Here is a 17291-nt window from a genome sequence, read left to right as displayed (position 1 = left end):
CTCCCTGGATTTAACTACTAAAATACAGAAATTGTAAAGAGAGTTTTTATCTCTTCATTCTCATCAGTGGAAAACTCAATATCAAATATTTCCTTGTCAATAGGGCTGTATTCTTGGGGGATAAATTCTAACAAAAATAGTGAGTCTGTGTTGAAACTCCAACAACAATAGTGAGTTTTGTGTTGAAATATGGAATGTAATCAAGGTAAAGAGAAGAGTGAAATTTATCAGTTACCCAGGCGGGGGTGGGGGGTGGGGACGGGAGGTATACTGGGGTTTTTGGTGGTGGAATATGGGCACTGGTGAAGGGACGGGTGTTTGAACATTGTATAACTGACATAAGCCTGAGAACTTTGTAACTTTTCACATGGTAATTCAATAAAATAAATTAAAGAAAATAAAACTTTGCATTCATAAAAAAACATAATTTGACATTAAGAGTCTTAATTTTACAGATATGCTTGGCTCTACTCTGAGGAGTGCCATATGAGTTAACTTATTATTATTTGTATTTACAATCATCAACATTGTTTTTTGTTTATTTGTTTGGAATGATCACATCAGACTATTAGTGTTAAATATTCTGCATTTTTAAAAAAGTTCCCTGCAAATCACAATCAAATAAGTGGAACTTTATCACTTTTCAGTAATTTGTGAATTGGTTAGCAATTCTACTGATCTATTTTTAAGTTCACTCAAGCAGTTACATTCACAAGGAAAGTTAGCAGGGATACAATATGAGAAATGACCTTGCTTAGTTTTTCAGCAGTATTAACTTTTGGTTGGGACACTTAGTGCTACTCCATATAGTCTTCCATTCTACAATATTCATCACTTGTATTTTCAAGAAACCTGAAATGCTCCTTAGCAATTACTCTTCAGACCAAGGGCAGGAAACGATTTTTGATCGTCAAAAAATGAGGCACAAGCCGGCTCATATTTAAGTGCATGAAACTAATGAAGAATAATCTTTTTCCAAAATGTATTAGATGATGGGTAAATCAATAAATGGATGAGTTACTATGGTCTTACGTGTCTTGATTAGAGTTTTATATGTATCTTAAAGCAGATGGAATTAATGACAAATAGTATCACTGTCACTGTCATCCTGTTGGTCATCAGTTTGTTCTAGCAGGCACCAGTAACATCTCCATTGTGAGACTTGTTCTTACTGTTTTTGGCATATCCAGTACGCCACGGGTAGCATGCCAGCTCTGCCATGCAGGAAAAATACTCTCAGTAGCTTGCCGGGCTCTCTGAGAGGGGAGGAATCGAACCCAGGTCGGCCTCGTGCAAGGCAAATGCCTTACCTGCTGGGCTATCACTCCACCTGACAAATAGTAATAAGAGGAAAAATGTGATTAAATTAACTGATATGAAATATTTTATAAACTGATGAATCTGTACATTTGGAGATGTTCTTCAAAACTTCACACAGCTGTTATAAGAATGTAAAAATGGTGATTTTCCAAATTCTTAATATTTTATTGAAGGTCCTTAGGCTCACATCTTAGAAAGTTTCACTAACACTATTGACAGAAGACATCAGTCAAACATGAGACAGAAAGAACTGACTGTCATATTTTCTACTTGTTAAGAGAATCATGACACACACCATAGGGGGGAAATGATAATCTTATTTTTTTCTTGCAATGAATAATTTAAATAAATGAATTATACTCAGCATATTTTCTTTTTAATAGAGTGTGTCATCGCCTTTGATTTTGACTGCATGTTTTCCCCAAATGCTGTATCTTGGAGAGCACTTAATTTGATTACAAAGGTAGAAGGAAAAATATTAAACCTAGACCTTTTTGAATAGAGAAAAAAATAGGATAGAAGATAGAGGAAGAGAAGTGTGATAGTAAGTGGGAACTCCAACCACCGTGAACTTTAATAAATCTACAGATCAACCCACTACCAGATATAAGGGAAGAATTTAGAGGTCACAGTATCTGATTCAATGTTTTGGAGTGATTCTCCTCTGACTGAATCACATTAAGGATATTAAAAGAAAGAAATTCAAAAGAGCAGATGTCCAGAAAGAGATTGAAATTAATTTAGACTGAAGAGAATTGCACACCAAACAGGATTTGGCCCAAAGCAGCAGATTACCATCAACCTTAGTTCTCTTCAAACTACCTATTACTTGAAAAAGTAAGTTGCCATTAGTATTACCCATTTATTTTTAAGACATGCTCTTTCCTTGCTACTTTGATATATATAACTCCTCCCTTAATTTTGCTTCATGTTCCTCTCCTTAGCCTTCATGTGGCCCTCTGTTCTCATAAAGTGTTACAAATGTGCTGCTAAAGCACATATCTGCTTCCAGCTGCTACATCTGGTAGATTATTTCACTAGGACAAAAGTTGCTTGCTTTTTAAAATTTCTTTGTCTTCATTTACACCAAGGTCATTTGGATCTCCTTTGTGAATTCCCATTGTAGTCAGACCTCTTTCTAGAGTCATTATAAGTTTTTAAGATTAAACAGAGACTGTAAAATTATTAACATTCCACTATAAACTTCAGCCATCAATTCAATCTCTATAGATTAATAAAAATGATCAGATGTAATAAAAAAGGAGTGTGGAGATCTATGGATTTGTATATATACATTATTTAGAGTAAAACTTCAATTTTTTTTTATAACATTATTTGACAAACAAAAATGCTTTTGGGAGGCAGAAGATAGAGTACAGTGCATAGGGCACTTTTCTTGCGCTTCTCACACCGGAATTTGATCTTGAACAACAAATGAGTCCCTTGAGTCCTGCCAGGAGTGATCCTCAAGCTCAGAGCCAGGAGTAAGATCAGAGCACTGCTGGTTTGATCCAAAAACTAAAGAAAAAATAATGGATGTCATATAAAACTGATTTCTTGATGCTAATTCCTAAAACAACATGTTTGCATTGCTTCTTCATTTTAATATAACATAGGGCTGGAACAAAAAAGAGAATTCAAAATGATGGATTATTAAAACAAAAATAAGTGTATTAGTCCTTTTTTTTGAAGTGGGGGGTGCATTTCGTCAACACCTAGTGGTAGTCAGAGCTTACTCCTGGCTCTGATCTCAGGGATCACTCATGGCAGTGCTCAAGGGGAACATAACGGGATGCTGGGGACCAAATCCAGGTCTTCCACATGCAAGACTATCTCTCAGGCCCCTGAATGGCATTATTTTTGAAATCCAGTGGTCTTAATTTCTTTATTTTGTCTTCAATAACTCCAACTAGTTGATCACGATAAAGATCACGATATCCCGTTAATCACTGATTTCTCGGGCGGGCTCAGTAACATCTCATTTCATCATTTCCCTGAGATCTTAGAAGTCTATCTCAACTCGGCCCTCCTAACTATGTTTCACTGGGGGTACTTCAGGGTCAGGGGAATGAGATCCAACTTATTACTGGATTTTGCATATGAATACACCATGGGAAGCTTGCAAGGCTGTCCCATGTGGGCAGGAAACTCTCAGAGGATTGCCAGTTTCTCCCAGAGGGAGAAGTAGGCTAAAGATATCCCTTCTGGGAGCTTGCTTTTAAGTCTCTCTGGATGTTGGCCATTGATGGGATTACACATTCCTGGGTTCCTCTACTGGTACCTTCATACATGAGGCCTGTCCTAACGTGTGGAGAGGGGCCTCCAGCGTGGCTGCAGCTAGGTTCCAGTGGACTTTGACTGCCAGGAGCTCTGCTGGGGGTGGAGAAGAAAGCTGGAGCCCATCCCTTTCGAGGAGCCCCGGGGAAGAACTAGTTGGTATACTAGTTATTTTCCCAAAAGAGAATGTATCTGGAAGATAGCTTTTAATTATTTGGTATCAGATAAACTTGGAACATGAAGTATGTGTTACAAATCTTGAGTATCTTAACTAGTAACTTTCCTTAAAAATACTTTTTATTTTAAAAAAAGAATGAGATTTGAGGGGGCTAGAGCAATAGCACAGCGGGTAGGGAGTTTGCCTTACATGTGGCCAACCCAGGTTTGATTCCCAGCACCCCATATGCTTTCCTGAGCACCACCAGGAGTAATTCCTGAGTGCATGAGCCAGGAGTAACTCCTGTACATCATTGGTGTGATCCAAAAAGCAAAAAAAAATTAAACCTAAAATTAAAAAAGAGTGAGATTGAGTTTGACTTTTAGCTATAAAATTAATAGTACTAATTAAAATAGATTTTTTGTTTGTTTTGGAGCCACAACCAGTATTGCTCAGGGGTCAGGAATGATCAGGGTTGGCTATATGCAAGGCAAGTGCTTCACTTCCTGTACAATCTTTCTGGCCCTGCTTTCATTTTTATTATCTTTACTTGATGATACAATTTTGTAACTGTTGAAGGAAATTTTATTCATGAAGATACAATTTAAATTTTGTATCTAATAACCTCAAAAGATCTATATTTTGGGTCAATATATTCTTGGATCTGGGGGTTAACTCAATCACAGAACCTGCCTTGCATGTGAAGGGCTGAAAGATCAATCTTTGGCACTAGTCTAGATACACTGAATATGGCTCTAGCAACACTACTGTTTGGGAATGGTAGTACACTACATTGTACATGGCACTACAATAATTTAGTAGACACACCACAATGGATGTGTGCAAGTACAACAACTAACAGTGTGAAACTCCGTGAGCGATCATATCAAGAGGGAAGGGGAATAAATAAGAAAACAAAAGAGAATGTTAAGACAACTTAAACTGGGGCTTGAGAGAGAGCACAGGAGGTAAAGCATTTGCCTTGCCTTCAGCCAACACTCTCCCCTATCTCCTTTAATTCTCAATAGCCCATATAGCCAGCCCCCTAAGAACTATCAGCAGTTAACCTTAAGCACTGAGCCGGGAGTAAGCCCTTACCACTGTTTGGTGTGGCCCCGAACCAAAATAAATAAAATAAAAAATCTGAAGCTGAACAAAAAAAAAGGGCAATTCATTTATTGTTGAATTTATTCAACTCATTACTTATTTTGAATAAGCAGTTTTATGCGCTCATTTTTCTAAAGACAACTGATAAATATTAAAATGGTATTAGTTATGCATTAAAATAAAGTCTTATATGTGTGAACTAAAACAGAAATAGCTAAACAGAGTGGAGCACAAACTTTGCAGCAAGAGTCTGGGCTCAATCCTTGACACTTTACAGTCCCTAGTCACATCAGACCAGAAGACACTGCAGCACAGAGCCAGGAATAGCCTCTGAACATTGCCAGGTGTACTCCCCAAACTATCAAGTACAAAAATAAATGAAATGTGAAATATTTTTATAGTAAAAAGAAGAATCAAAGAGTAATAATTGACTATTCCTCTTAACATCTGTCCATCTTTTTAATGCCATGTCCTTTATTTCAGATACATCCAAGAACATGCACCCCATATTTTGAAATTCCAGGGTTAGATGGAAAGCCATTAATGTGACCTAGAATACCAATTTTCCCTCTTGCAGAAAAATGACCTTGACTTTTAGTTTATCTTTTCTAGTAAAGACACATCACGGCACAAAAAGGAAATGATCCAGGTGCATGTGGGTGTCTTTGTCTTTCCATCTTCTAGGGTATGCCGTTATAGTGAGAAATGGAAAGTTTTATGTGTCTATGTCAACGGGAGCAAGGTGGAACCTCTGATAAAAGGGGTTGTACCTTCCTTATTTCTATTATTTCAAATTGTTGCTACAAGATGGAGGTTTTCTAGTTACTTTAACTACTACAACTTAACTATTTTCCACACTATACATGTGATATTCTCCAAGCAGGCATTTTGTTGGGAGCATTCTCTGTGATCATCAAGACACAGTTGGTCGATGTTGTTTCTGAGGCTAGGAACTGAATTAGCTTAGAATTCAAATAAATCAAATAGTTTCAGAATAGAATAAATTGATTTTTTTAACCAAGTCCAAGGGAATGAGGATGATATACCTGAATTTGCTCCTCTCACACCACTTAAGGCCTTCTAGCTATTTGATTCAAGCCAACCGTTTGTGCTATTTTAACCAGGTTACAGAGACAAGGAAATATTGTAGATACAATGAAGTAGATATTGTTAAGCTTGAAGAATAATCTTGATAGACATGAGTTGTTACAAGCCCCCGGGGGGCGAAATGTAGCCACCAAGAAGTGACTTGAATTTATTTATTCTAAGCTATTTACCATTATCTGACAACAAAACTATCACAGCAGGAATGATGCTTATCTTCAATTTTATTTTTGATAGACAAAACAGTTGAGCAAATATTAGCTATATCATTTAGTCCTCAGTCATAGAGCGAACAAATTCATTCATGGTCTAACAATAGCAAGCATATTACAGGCTTACATCATAAATTTTCATTTTTTTGTTTTTTACAAAACTATCTACACAATGGATTTTTTAAACAAAGATTTGTTTGGGAATGCCATTTTCTATAAATGTTGAGAATTCAGCATCTGTACTAAAAACCCAATCTCCAACCTAGACCTCTATTAATTTTAAGACACTCATTTTTTATTTTATATACATTATGTAATATTAAAAACATTGCACCTTACTATACATATTTGTTTTTTATTGATTTATAATTCTACATATTCTCAAGTATAATTCACACTATTACACAACTTTTTTAAAACTTTTATGTTTTCCTCAAGTTATTCAAATGAAATTATTAAGTACTCTTAAAGAATTCAAAAACTTTTAATGTGTTCTCTTTACCTGAAAATTTAGGTTAAAGTTCAGGGAGAAGTTTCCAACTTAGAGTTAAGAAATGCAACTAATGTTAAATAATTGAAGTGAAAATAATAGGCATAATTAAAAAAAATCAGATCCTTTATAAAACACATGTCATTCATTTTTTAAGAGGATGACTTCATAATTTCATTAAATTATTTATTAAACTTAGGAACCAGAGTAAGGCTACAGCAAACAGGGCACTTGGCTTGCATGCAACTGGCCTGGGTTTGATTTAAAAAAACTCATGTAGTTCCCACAGCCTCACAAGGAGTGAACTTTGAGCATAAAGCCAAGAGTGAGCCTTGAGCACCATCAAGTGTAGCCCCAGATCAAGTATATACATTTTTGCTGTGAAAAAGATAGCTCACGTTTAGCCTCTGTTTTTGGATTAAGTAATTTTAAGTTTATTAAGATAAATGAACACATCTTTCATAAAATCATACCAAAGATGGCATTCTTTAAGACAGATGATTGATAAATCATATAGTTTATACAAAGGTCTTTTAATTCAAGCCTTGACTTGAATATAAGACTTTGTGTCTCCTGAAATATTTACCATAGAATTTCGAGTGGCTCAATGATCTACCTCTAGTGCTAAATTTTATTCCCTACATAATTGATGTTATGAATTACGTTATTCTGTAAATTGTATTATCTTTTAAATAATGTTGAAGTACTCAAATACTTTATTGTTTTAAATATGCCTCCTAGTACACTCGCATTTTTTTTCTAAGGTCATTCTTTAATTATTGTATTTTATTTTTGGTTTTCTATGCTATGAATAATGGTTTCTCATGAATAGAATTTCAACTCCACAGCAATTACCAGTGTACAAAATTCATTTATTTTAGTAAGATATCATCTAGATGGGGCTGGAGAGATAGCACAGCAGTAGGGCATTTGCCTTGAATGTGGCCAAGCCAGGTTCAGTTCCTCTGTCCCTCTTGGAGAGACCTGCAAGCTACTGAGAATATTCCACCCGCACGTCAGAGCCTGGCAAGCTACTCATGGTGTATTCGATATGCCAAAAACAGTAACAAGTCTCACAATGGAGACGTTACGGGTGCCCGCTCGAGCAAATCGATGAGCAACGGGATGACAGTGACAGTGACAGTGACATGTCTAGATTATTTTTATTTTATTTTAAATTTTTATTTTATTTTTATTTATTTCACTTTTATTGTATTTTATTTTGTTTTTTACAAGCTAAATTCAGAGATCAGAGATCACAATTTTTAAAAGTGTGTATTTGTTATTTATATGCAAAATAAATGCACAGAGTTGGGATGATAACTCACAGGGCTGGGACACATGTTTTGCATGAAGAAACACCTAGTTCAATTCCTGACACCAAATGGTCCCATGAGCACTGACAGGGGGTGACCTGCTAAGCACTGAGCTGAGAGTAAGCCAGAGCGCCATTGGATGAGGCCTCAAACAAACAAATAAACAAAGTATGCCTGATTGATTCTTGAACCCTGGTTAGAAATCTGTTAGTGTGTGTGTGCGGGCATGGGCGCCTGTATTTGGACACAATATAAACATATCCATGTTTATTTACATCTGTTTTGTTTCCAAGGAAAAACATTAGCTTTTCATTTTAGGATTTTGACTTTAGAGCAGAAAGTATCACCAGGAGGTCGAATTTCACTAGTCCTAAGTTAGTAAGCTAATTAGTTAGATTTTGCAGGGTACACCAGCAGTGCTCAGGCACTATCCTAGGCTTGTTCCCACCAGTATCAGGGCCCTGTGGTACTAGGGATTGAATTTGGGTCTTGGGTATGGAAAGCATATTCTCAGTCCTTTGAGCTACCTTCACTAGCTTTCAATCCTCTATTTTCAAATTTAGGAAATAAAGGAAAACAACTTTTAGCCATGCATCAAAGGATAGCATAGCATAATATCTCTGTGTTAACTTATTTCTGTCATGTGAAACGTAAAGAGAATAGAAATTAATGCTTCTGTTAATATTTAAACTGTGAATAAAGTCAGTGTTTCAGAGTTTTACCAAAGTATTTTCAGAGTCATTATCATGTTTTAATATACAGCAAATAAATGATATTTAAAGACCTTGAGGAAATATGAACTTAATAAACATGTATTCAAAGTTTTTAGAAAATATTGCCACTTAGTTTACCCCAGGGCCAGTCAATGTAACTTAGTTTTGGTAAGTCTTTTTACTACACAAATTTTAGTGAATAATTTACTTCTCTTTGTTAAAACACTAGTGTTAGAACACCCTAGAAGTATTATAAAATATAATAAACAGTTCTATGAATAGAAATACTATAACTATTATAAAATAGAACTATCATAAAATAGTACATTCTAAATAAAAATTTAAAGACAATCTTCTCTAACTTTGACAATTATATTTCATATCAAACTTGTGTAGTGAGAACATCTTTTTTTAAAAAAGGCCGTTTTTCAATATTAAAAATTATAATTTATATGAATAAAATACCACAGATAATAGATGCTTTATTATCAAATAAACTAGCAAAAGTAATTTTTACCTACATTTTAAGAAAGTTTAATATATAAGTATATTAAACTTTATGTATGTAGATGCATATTTTAATCTTTATTTAAATACAAATATGAAATGCATATTTGCATATATAAATATTTATAGATAATACATTTAAATATATTAAATATAAAATGTATAAATAGAAAAATATACAATAAATATATAATATATAAGAAATATATCACTCTATCACTCTATCACTGTCATCCCATTGCTCATCGATTTGCCCAAGCAGGCACCAGTAATGTCTCCATTGTGAGACTTGTTGTTACTGTTTTTGACATATACAATATGCACGGGTACCTTGTAGGCTCTGCCGAGTGGGATCGATACTCTCGGTAGCTTGCTGAGCTTTCCCAAGAGGGGCAGAGGAATCGAACCCAGGTCGGCTGCATTCAAGGCAAACTCCCTACCTGCTATTCTATCGCTCCAGCCCCAAAAATACGTATTTATATAAATATACATATATACATACATGTTTATATATACATACATATATACACATATCCAAATACATATATATGTATGTATGACCCCTAGTCATATATATATCCACACACATATTGATAGATTAGATAGATAGATAGAAGATCAATAGATGATAAATGGATAGGTAGGTAGATAGATAGATAGATAGATAGATAGATAGATAGATAGATAGATAGATAGATAGAAGATCGATAGATGATAGATAGATAGGTAGGTAGGTAGATAGATAGATAGATAGATAGATAGATAGATAGATAGATAGATAGATAGAAGATCGATAGATGATAGATAGATAGGTAGGTAGGTAGATAGATAGATAGATAGATAGATGGATAGATAGATAGATAGATAGATAGATAGATAGATAGATAGATAGATAGATAGATAGATAGCCATATTCAAATCTGCTCAGCGATTAAGCTTGGCTTTACACTCAGGGATTACTGTGATGAGGATCTGGGATATCGTATGAAATCCTGGGATTGAACCTGCGTTGGCAGTGTGCAAAGGCTAGTGTCTTTCCCACTGTCCTTCCCACCATACTCTAGCTCTGGCCCCTAAATTATATATTTAACAGAGCTGATTTATTTCAGAAAAAAATAATATGCTTTCTCCCCTCTTCTAATTTTTAAAATAAGTGTATGGATATGTACATAAGAGAAACTAAATAAAATAATTTTATTTTCTTCTTATGAAAATAGTACTATATATGGGAACTCAAGAAATGACTATTGCCTGACAACTCTTCTCAGATGTAAAAGACCTGAAAAGAGAAACATTTGGATTATAGGTTAGTAAAACTTTAACAAAGTCTCGTTTAAACAGCCTTCATTGTCCTTTCCCCTACAGGAATTCATATTTTCACACAATGGGAACTCCTTTCTTTCTTGTAAGATCAAAGGAGTTTTATATTACATTGTTCTTTCTACACTGTTTCTTAAGTAACTATAGTCCAAAATAATAATATCACTCATAGACTGGATACAGAGAAAGAATATAAGGGAAAAAATAAAGCCAAGCAAACCAAACTCCAGAATTCTGACTGCCTCACTGGAATTAACAGAGATGGGAAAGAAGAAAAAAGCAAATGGGAAAGGAGTAGCTCTATTCTAGGGAAGGCATATTATATTTTGGTGGTCCAAGGGGCCTGAAAACATAATATGAAGAGGTTTGAAACTATCTAGTAAAACATATACAGTTATATAAGCCAATATTTCTTCACCCTAATGATTTTGTCAAGGTGGCACATTTTGGGGTCGCCTGCTCTGAATTACATCATTTTGAATGTTCATGTTTTGACTTTGAAGATTGACCACAATAATTATTGCCAATTAGCTACTCAATGTTACTCCTTTTCAAGATTTGGAAAATCAATAAAATAATCTGGGGAACAGAGTTTGTTTGTATGAGGTGAGTCACTATTGAACAAAGATTTCTGCCTTCAAAATAATGACTATGTAGAATGAAGTAAGAAGTGAAGTAATTTAACAACAGAATAATATAATTGAAAGCTGAATGCTGTGAAGAAACGTTACCCACCATACAAACAGCAAAGTTGTCTTCTGAATTAAGCTTTTGTTATCATTTTTCAGATTTTTAAATTCTAGGGCAAATTAATAAAAAATGTTATACCTTCTCCCAGAATGATTGCAAAGGGTACCAGAAATGAAAACATGTCACCTGCGAAGAAGTTGAAAAATATTTGTTACTGATATAATGAAGATGATAATAATTATGATAATGAAAGTGATGGCGATCACGATCACAATATCCCGTTAATCACCGATTTCTTGGGCGGGCTCAGTAGCATCTCATTTCATCCTTTCCCTGAGATCTTAGAAGTCCATCTGGACTTGGCCCTCCTAAGGATGTTGCACTGGGGGCTCTTCAGGGTCAGGGGAATGAGATCCAGCTTGTTACTGGATTTTGCATATATGAACACACCATGGGAAGCTTGCAAGGCTGTCCCATGTGAGCAGGAAACTCAGAGAATTGCCAGTTTCTCCCAGAGGGAGAAGAAGGCTAAAGATATTGCATGGTGGCTTGCGGCCGCGTGCTTCTGAGAGCTTGCTTTTAAATCTCTCTCTGGATGTTGGCCGTTGATGGGATTACACACACCTGAGTTCCTCTGCCAGTACCTTCATGCATGAGGCCTGTCGGAGCGTTTGGAGAGGGGCCTCCAGCATGGCTGTAGCTAGGTTCCGGTGGTCTTTGGCTGCCTGGAGCTCTGCTCAGGATGGGGAGGGAAGCTGGAGCCCATCCCCTCCAGGGGCCCTGGGGAAGACAGCCAGGCATGCGGGCAAGAGACTCTCTGTGATGACAATTTCTATAAAAATTTTTAGTACATTTCATCTAGGGCTGGATCGATAGCACAGCGGTAGGGCGTTCGCCTTTCACGTGGCCGAACTGTGTTCAATTGTTCTGCCCCTCTTGGAGAGCCCTGCAAGCTACCGAGAGTATCGCGCCGACACGGCAAAGCCTGGCAAGCTACCCGTGGTGTATTGGATATGCCAAAAACAGTAACAATAAGTCTCACAAGGAGAGACGTTACTGGTGCCCGCTCAAACAAATTGATGAGCAACGGGATGACAGTGATGATGATGATGATGATGACATTTTATCTTATACAAACTCACAGACAATCAAGTTCTTCCTAAATTAGTGTTAATGTTCATCAGTTACTTATTGCAATAGAGTAAATCATAAGATTCTAATAATGACTTTCATTTAAGTTTGGTGAGCATTGATGAACTACAAACTTGTATTTTTTGTTTTTATTTTATTATCAACATCAAACATGTACATCGACTTAATCCCTAAGTTATTTTTCCTGTACATAATTAGTTTTCACTGAATACTTTTTGCTGGAATCCCTGAGCTCCTTGGAGGAAGGAACTTGTATTATTATATTGCTAGCACCTAGCAACATTCTGCTGTGTAATTCACCCCAATCAGTATATGCTGCTCTTAATATTTTACACTGGGTAACACAAGCTACTATCTATAATTTTTATAAAAGAATCTCAAATTGTCTTTAGTTAGGTATGGAATTCCCATGATAAATGTCTATGGATTCACTTTTTACAGTCACAGATTTAAAAAAAATATATCTCAGTAATCTTCAACATATATTTTTCTAGATTCTGAAATAAAAAATTGTGTATAAGCACAGAATTTGCATTAATCAATTATTTAAGTTGGCTCCCTCACTTATAAAATATTTATCAAACAAATTTTTGTTGCAAATTTTTGTTACATAAAAATCAGCGAGACATAATCCATCCTCTCTGTAAACTCACAGGGTAGAGAAAATCCATTGTGTATATGAACATCACTGCTTGTTTCATATTTTACATGTGGTATGGGTCAAACTTTAATTAAATATTTTTATTAAACCTAGAATGAAATGAAAAAGCGCTATTTCATTATTACAGAAGATTGTTTATGACTCATTTTAATTCTAAATACTTTTAAAAAACTTAAATGTTATAGCATTGATTGATTGGAGCCCAAAATCCTATATATCACAACATCATACATAAGCTTTTTAAATCTATTATTTGTATCATCTTATTTTCTGTTTTCATCGGTTTTCATTTTTTTCTCAGAAGATCAGATACCAGTATTGTTAATGCTTCTTTCATACTCTAATTTGGAAAATTTCTAAGGTACCTAAAGTCTAGCCTCAGGTAAAAGAGGCAAAAATCTTTCTTCTCTCCATGGCATGCATTCACCAGAATCCTCTTCAAATAACCAAAATTGTTTCACTGGTATAACTGAAATAAGAGCTATTCTATAATTGTACAGTGACATAATTGTGATAATGTACTTTCATCACCTTCAAAGCTATCTTAGTTGATATAATGTGAAGATGAGTTCTAATATGCATACTTCTCAGAAAAATTATTGATTTCTAAATTTAAAAATGCTAAGAGAATTGTTAAAGTTCTTATTTCAGATGCATGAATTTGTATTAGGTTCAAAAATGTAACCCTATTAATGGAGATAAAGTAGTGTCAAAATAGTAAGAAAGTATCAAAGTTATTTAACTCACAGTGAGTTCTGAAAATGAGTAGGACTTTTCTAAAATTAAATATCTAAGTGATTCAGTTCACATATAAGTTATTGCTTCAAAGTTTGATAAAAGAACTTTCTTCTTTGCAACTCTGTAATCAACTTTTAAATATATCAATATGAATAAAAGTAGTTAACAATCAAAGATAATGGAAATCCATAAAAGGTCTAAAATGTTAGTACATTTCCACCCATGCATCTGATTTTAACAAAATGAATACTGGGACTGTAAACATAGACCAGTGAGTAGCATGCTTGCCATAAATGGGACTGACTTAGGACCAATCCCCAGCACCCCATATGGTTCACCTCATATGGATATGCCAGTAATGATCCCTGAGCACAGAGTTGAGAGTAAGCCCTTGAGTATACTTGGGTATGACTAGAAAACACCCCACAAAAGAATAGACAGATAGATGATAGATGATAGATAGATAGATAGATAGATAGATAGATAGATAGATAGATAGATAGATAGATAGATAGATAGATAGACGATAGATAGTTACTGGAGCAGAAATACAGCTCCAAAAGGTTGACTGCATCCCATAGACACAGAGTTATTACTGGGAAGACACAATGATTGATATGAACTAGCAAAGAGAAAATTGTCTCATTTTCCGTATGAGTTCAGAGATATTTGAACTGTATTAAAAGTATGAAAGAGCTATCTCCAAAATAACATTTACTGGAGGAAATACCATATAATGTTTGATTTGAATTTCTAAGTATATTGACACCCCTGTCCCAATGGATAACGAATTTCCATTAGTGGTAAATGTTCCTATTGAGTACCAGAAACAATATGTCTCAAAATAAAAATGTAATGTACCTATAATTCATATGATTAGTCTCCAAGTTTGATCACTATACCTCAAGCCCTGGATACATGAGAACCACTGGTGTGGACCTGGAGAAACTTGAAGACTGTCTTGCCGAGTAATGCCACATTTCCAGGCCTGAGCATTGAACCAGAAGGCCAACTGAGTGTCTTTTGAAGTAGCCTCTATGAGCCACAGCCCCACTCCTGCTGGGGAAGCCTTCTCTAAAGAACAACTAACTAGAGCTAGCAGCTAAAGACTAATACACCATCTTACTAATCCACTTTGCGGAGGTAACCATATGCAATACTAGCATGTGTTTGATTTTGCTCATTTTTTCTACACATACCACATATGTTTATACCATTGGGAATAGTGTTGCTCATGTGTTTTAAATTCTGCAAGAGTGTTTTTATATTCAACATTGTTATTTTATTTGCTCCCGGAAATAGTAGAATAACAATAAGATGAGATGTAGCTAATTACTCATAGAAAAATGTCTCAAAAATATTTTCCTCTCCTGGAAGCTTTTCATCCAATATATACTTGAAACTGCAGAAAAGGGGTTAAGACAAATATCTACCATTTCTGGCACTTACCTGTAATCAAAGTGTCAGTCCAATAAACAACTACTCACTCTCACTCCTTGGCTCTGTCTTGTCTTAAGCAACAGGATTATAGAGAATGAACTAATGTGAGAAATGATTAGGATCTAATGATACAAGGTAAGTAACCAGTCAGTGACTTGGCATCATTGAATTCATTTATTTATTCTCTGAACTAGTGAAAGAAGTGTATGGGGAGAGGTGGATTTATACCTGCTTCATTTCATTCATTATATAACTGAAAAAGAAAAAGAAAGGAAGCAGGTAATGAGCTTACTACATGCAAACTGATGCAATGCAAATGATCCTTGGAAGTCAATTCTTTAGACTTTGACAGATAACTTCCCATAGACACAGAATTATTGGGAAGACACAATGGTTGATACTAACTCAACAGAGAAAAATGTCTTATTTTCTGTAATGAGTTCATAGACCTTAAAACTGCATTAAAAGTATGAAAGCAGGCTGGAGCAATAGCACAGCGGGTAGGGCATTTGCCTTGCATGCGGCCAACCCAGGTTCGATTCTCAGCATCCCATATAGTCCCCTGAGCACCGCCTGGGGTAATCCTGAGTGCAGAGTCAGAGTCAGGAGTAATCCCAATGCATCGCCAGGTGTGACCCAAAAAGAAAAAAAAAAAAAAAAAAAAAAAGTGTATGAAAGCACTATCCCAAAAATAGTGTTTACAAGAGGAAATACCATATAATGCCCTATTTGAATTTTTCAGTACTTTTAAACCCCTGTGCCAATGGATCAAGAATTTCCCTGTGTTTCTGTGTTTCTTTTGAGTACCAGAAATAATATGTCTCAAAATAAAAAATGCTCGTACTAACAGACAACATGAACAAGGATTCAGCAATTAACTGAAGAATTATCTTGGCAATTCGTAAAATTAAAAAAAAAAGAATTATCACCTTAAGAACATAAACACCTGGGGTTATGTTCTTGGTGAAAGAGGACCTGAGGAAAATATCAGGGTGGGGGAGACTCCAGGAGAGAGGGTAGGGAGAACTCTGTGTCCCAAACATTGTCACTACCATGTGCTTATATCTTAAAATAGTTGAACAGTCACTTCCTTTCATCTCATTTCACTTGCTTCAGACATTGACCTGACCCCTACTTTGTTCTGACATTCTTCCTTCCTACACTTTTTTTAATGCTCTTTCCCATTAAAGAAAATAAATTATTCTGATTACATAGTTTATTGGGGTATCCTAAAAGGGAATCGAAAGAGCTATGCTTGGAGTATCACGTTTCACTCAAGTGAGAGAAGGAATCTGGATTTCTGACCTCTGTTGAAGGTCAAGAATCAGGGATGCTGTCTTGTTTGCCAAGGCATCAAAAAGCAGATGGACCGTACATGTAACAAGATTCAGAGATGAGTGCTGGACTAGAGCTGTTGCTGACTGGATTCCACGGGACGTCAAAAAACTGCGTAGCCATCCATCAATGAGATGCTCAGACTTCTTCATCAAAATCCTGAATGAATGATTTGGGGCTCTTCCTGTTCCTGGAGCAAACAGATATCATTGGGCTACACTGGAACGCGGCAGGGACGAATGGAGACGTTGCTGGCGCCCACTCAAGCAAATCGAAGATGACAAGTGATACAAGTGAATGCTATCTTATACTTCCTTAATTTTTAATCTACTTCAGTCTCTCCAAGTTTTTTCTTAATATTGAAAAGGAATATCCATATAGCACCATTTTTAAAGATAAAAGGAATGACCAATTTGAACTATTTTTCTCTAGTCACAGTTTTCCTTCTCTTTTTGTTTTCATGTATTTTTTTTCAAGGGTACACTTCAGGAGATAAACTTCTGGCATGAATACCATTGCTTATCCTCTGAACACTGGAAACATTATAATGAGAAAACTCCTTGTAAACACAACACACTGGCCTCAAATCATTTAAAACATAGTATTCCAAGGAGTCATGAAAGCTTTATCAGTTTTCAGTAGAGGTGAACTATACTTGTGACCTCCAATTTAAATTCTATGCAGAAAAAAAATCATAGAGATTTGCTAAAATAAAATCTTGACTATTCAAAGAACTAGAGATTTCATCTCCT

This window comes from Sorex araneus, chromosome 10, assembly GCF_027595985.1.
Source record: "Sorex araneus isolate mSorAra2 chromosome 10, mSorAra2.pri, whole genome shotgun sequence".
In the NCBI taxonomy this organism is placed as follows: Eukaryota; Metazoa; Chordata; class Mammalia; order Eulipotyphla; family Soricidae; genus Sorex; species Sorex araneus.
Note: the sequence above shows the minus strand (reverse complement) of the source record.